This window comes from Pyrgilauda ruficollis, unplaced genomic scaffold (assembly GCF_017590135.1).
Source record: "Pyrgilauda ruficollis isolate IOZ18807 unplaced genomic scaffold, ASM1759013v1 scaffold8, whole genome shotgun sequence".
Taxonomy (NCBI): Eukaryota; Metazoa; Chordata; class Aves; order Passeriformes; family Passeridae; genus Pyrgilauda; species Pyrgilauda ruficollis.
The window spans coordinates 2,332,985-2,338,058 of record NW_024529932.1 but is presented as its reverse complement, the minus strand read 5'-3'; positions in this window follow the sequence as shown (position 1 = coordinate 2,338,058).

Here is a 5,074-nt window from a genome sequence, read left to right as displayed (position 1 = left end):
GAAAGTGTGATGAGATCTGTGACTGCACCTATGAAGATGTGAACAGAAGTAAAGTTTTCCCTGGCATTGTCTAAGTCTTGTCCCAGGGTCAGATGCATCTGGTGGGAGTTTATACTGCAAGTAACAGTGCCTTTCTGTGGGAGGTTCCTCCCCTGAGACATTCCTGAGGGATTAGTCAGATTTGTATGCCTCAGAAAGAAATGTGTGCTATGGCTTCTGGAAAGAAAAGAGCAGAAATGTACCCAAGCAGAGCTGTGGTGCAAGCAGAGGGAGCTGCCCAGCCTGGCCGAGCAGGCTGAGGCTGCCCATGGCTGGCTCTGCCCACCCACAGAGAGTGTGCAAGTCAGACACAGCTATGAAAAAATGAATTGTCTGTGCTGTTCAGCAGAAAACAAAACTGGGGCTTGCAGATGGGGATGAGGGTAGGAAGTAAGTTTGCAGACAGCACCAAGCTGGGCGGGAGTGTTGATCAGCTGGAGAGCAGGAAGGATCTATAGAGGGTTCTGGACAGGCTGGATCAAAGGGCTGAGGCCAACAGTGTGAGATTCAGAGAGACCAGGATATTGGTCCTGCACTTGGATCACAACAACCCCAGGCAGTGCTACAGGCTGGGGGCAGAGTGGCTGGGAATCTGCCAGGTGGAAAAGGACCTGAGGGTGCTGGTCAACAGCTGGACATGAGCCAGAATGTGCCCAGGTGGCCAAGAAGGCCGACGGCATCCTGGCCTGGATCAGCAATAGTGGCCAGCAGGATCAGGGCAGTGGTGGTCCCCCTAGACTTGGCACAGTGTGTCCATACCTCAATTCTTGTGCTCAGTTCTGGGCCCCTCGCTACAAGGAGGACATTGAGGGGCTGGAGCGTGTCCAGAGAAAGGCAACAGAGCTGAGGAAGGGTCTGGAGCACAAGGCTTATGGACACCTCCTGAGGAAGCTTGGGGGAGAAAAGGAGGCTCGGGGAAGACCTTATCACTCTTTACAGCTGCTTGAAATGAGCCAGGCGGGGGTTGGTCTCTTCTCCTGGACAGGACAAGAGGAAATGGTCTCAAATTGTACATGGGAAGATTCAGATTGGATATCAGGAAAAATTTATTCACTGAAAGAGTGGTCAGGCATTGGACAGGCTGCCCAGGGAAGTGGTGGAACTGCTGCGGGGCAGTTGGACTCATGGTCTTAGTGGTCTCTTCCAACCTTAACCTTTTTATGATTCTATACTTTTAAGTGGAAAGTTTGTGCTACTTTCCAAAACCCAAACTTTCTTCGTTTCTTTTCTGTGTTTGCCTTTAAAGACAGCTGAATGGCACTATTTAGTCTTGCATAGCCCAATTGTGCCAAGCAGAGAACCAAGTGCATCAATAAAAGGTTTTGTAGCTTCCAAGAGGAGCACTAATTCCAGAAGGGAAAATTATTACTATTCCATCCCTTTAGAGACCAGTGGGTAAATTTGCTCATGTTTGAGTACTTGAATTAACAATGTGTAAGTACCACATCTCTTTCTAATTTCTGAAAAGTATATTGGTAAGTCAAAGACATCCAGAGCTGTGTCCTGAATGTTTTTCTGGGTGCACTGTGGATGTTGAGTGAGAATAAATGTGTGCTTTCTAAGTAGAAAGATATGATCTATTAGCAAAAAATAATGTGAAATTGTTTTAAATGAAACCCCAAACTTGGTGTTTAGAACTTGGTAAAAAATAAAATAGATCAAAATCACTACCACCAGTAGAATTGGCTTTTTGGGCTGGAAACCATAACTGTGCCCAAGATACACAAAAGCCTCAGGGATCTTTCCCCAGGGTAGGTGTTAAACTGTCCATCTGCCCTCTCTGCCCCACTGAGAAGCCACCCAGTTGCTTGGCTGTGGGCTGACTTTGGAACATGGAAGCAATTTTGTTGAGCTCAGTTTGACTAATCAGCCCAGAGTGCTGGGTGTGTCTGTACATTTTTGCAGAAACACCATGAGGTTTTATTGTCCTCTGAATGCAGAATTGTGGATGAGGATTTGGCAGATGAGGTCAGTTCGTGCTCAGGAATGTCAGCCCTTTGGCAGAACAACACAATAAAGATCCTCCTTGGGTCAGTATTTCAAGTGTATTATTTAATTAGAGAAGTAAGGTATTGCATAGGGGAAGGCAGCATGGCACAACAGATAAAAACTTGGGTGTGATTTAATTCAGGCAAATGAGATTTTTGTGTTAAGATGTTAACCTAATCATAGCATTGCATGATCCTCAGACACTGCCTTTCATAAGGTCTAGGAAGAAAATTCAAAGACAGAAATAATAAAAACTTGGGAAGGGTCAGGCTGTTAAAACTGCACGGTTGTGAGCTGAGATGGGAGGGGGAAATCAGGCACCACCAAGCTTGGGGCAGGGTCAGGTTTATGTGTATGGTCTGACCAAGCTGAAGAACTGCCAGAGAATGAAACAGGAGGACAAACATTGCTTCTTTTGTGTTTATTCTCTGCTTCCATCCAGCCCACAGCTACAAAGGTGATATCCTCTGTGATAACCCCTGTCCACTCCCTGTCCTTGCTTCACTTTGTTACAGAGATGATGCTTTGGTTTGGGTCTTGACTTCCTGCTGCAACTGCCATGGAATTCACACTCTTCTTCCCACTGACTGTTCTGGTGGAAAAGGCAAAAAAGGCTTGGGAAAACAATAAATATCACCCAGCTTCCAAAAATCTCTGCAAAACAAACATTGAGAAAAGTATTTAAGATAAACTGAAATGGTTGGGTTTGATTTTTGTGTTTGTTTCTGCCACATATTTATCTTACAAAACTAATTTGAGGTGTATTTCTAAAGGAAAACAAAACCGGCTTTGTTCTGAAAATGCTTAAACAGCTTCTCTTAGAGGCTTGCTGGATTCTACAAAGGTTTTGCCCTGAAGGGAAACCTTAGTAAAATCCATCATTCAGAAGACTGTTTTGCATTTGACTCAGGTTTTCTGGTGTAAAATCTTTCCATCTTTCTTGGACCAGCCCTATTGAAAGCTGTCAGTGGTGATATCTGATGCCAGCAGTGGCCTTGTGAGGCAGTGAAGGGAGCTCTAAGAAATGCTTATCAATGCATTACCACTTGCTTCAGAGAAAGATTTATTACTTTACCTTCAACATAGTAATGGGGACATCTTGCTGTGTCAACATGAAGTGTTTTATTCATTTAACACCATTTGTTAAAGAAAAGTAATTCTGAATGCTGCAAGTTGAGTAATTATTATGTCTTTTCACACTTAAGCAGGCTTGCAGTGGACATACAGGTTTTTGCTTCCTATTGTTTTCCAAGCTGCAGTCACAAGTGGTACCCAAGCAATATTTCTATAGGCTTCCATGGCTGGGTTGGGGTCTGGAGCAGTGAATTTCATTTCCAGTGGGCCTCAAGGCAGGAGTTAACACTAGAATGTTGCCCATGTTACAGCTGTGTGCTCTATGCATACATGTTCTTAAAAAGAAAACTACGCTTATGTGTTTATTGAAAACCGTGAATTGTTTTGCAGTTTGCAGTGATAACTATTCTTCCATGTCCCTCTGCTTTTAATTCATGAACATGTAGATGCAGATTATTGATTTTGCAGCATCTTAAAACAAATCTCTTCCTTTCATGACAGTGCAACACGCCTCTCCTGTGGGGCAAAAATCTGCAGGACCTCTGGCCCTGCCATGACACAGTGATTCAAGAGAGCTCTGATTTTCCCCTGATAATAGGAATTGCTCTAACATTTTTAGGTATTTTAAGGTTGAGGGTTTTTTCCTCAAACATGGATTTTTTTTTCAATGTCTTCCCTTTTTTTTTTGTATTTATTAAAGTTTTGAATGAAAAAAAAGAATTTCTAAGAAGGAAAAAAGAAGACACCCAGAGAATACTTGAGGTGGATGGTAAGACTGGAAAAGGCAGTGTGCTAGGGAGTTCTAGTAAATAAACAAACACCTTGTTAGCAAGATGGTCAGTGGAGGATGGTTTGGGATCACTGCTTCTAACTCTAATTTCAGCCCCTGTGTGTTCCCCTTCCAACAGACTCATGTTTTGCCATTACTGAGAAATGGTTTTGCCATCACCATTTGTTTTCCTGCAGGTTTCTTCTGTTCCTGGAGCCTGCTTGGCTTCACAGTGTGTACACCACGTAGAGCCAAGCTTGGCACCATGCGTGCAACTCCAGACAAGCCACACATAAAATGGAGGAAAAGCATTTTCTCTCTGAAAAATTGCTGCTGATGTGCATTCAGCCATTCTGGGTTTTGATACAGCCTTCCACATGATGCAGTGTATGTCCATTAAACAGCCTGTGCTGTGCTATCAGACTGTAAACTGCTGATTAATCACACAGCCAGCCTGGATGTCCATCTCAGTCCGAGCTCAGCTTCTCCTTGTGACCGATGGCAATGGATGTGTGCATGCTGACAGCACCAAGTGTCACATCCTTGGGAATTCAGAGCAGGAGCCACCACAATGAATGTGGTGCAACTTGCTCCGACCTAGATAAATTGTTTGAGGGTTGTATGTATGTGTGCACATTTGAGCAAACACGATAAGAGAAAATAAGGATTTAAATGAGCAATGTCCTGCCCTGTTTAACAATAAACCAAACAAATCAAAATCCCTTCTTCTCCCCACACATTAATCTCTTTTCTCTTCTTGTTCATTCTCACAAATCCATCCTTGCTATTGCAGTGGCTTGTTTACAGCATAGCAAAGTTTGCCCCTGTGTAGCATTTCAAGTAAAGCAATTTAATGGCCCATTGGCTAAATGCTGACTAACCTACTTTGAATGCAGTGGGAGGTAAGGACTGAGCATAAGCTCAGCAAGGATTTTGGCATAGCATCCCGTGACACTCACATCCTTGCAGTTTAGTGGGAGCTATTTACCCACATGGGGCTGTTTCATGCTCTGCATGAAAACTGTTTTAACATTTTGCTGCATTGAAACAGCATTACTGAGGCCCTTACTCAGTTTTCACTTGTCGGGTTTTTTGCTTGGCCCTGCACGAAGCGTGGCCTCTTTGAGATGCCATTCAACACATTCTTCTCACTGACCTCCATTTGTGTATGACTGGGAATTGTATGGGATGTTACACATTCAT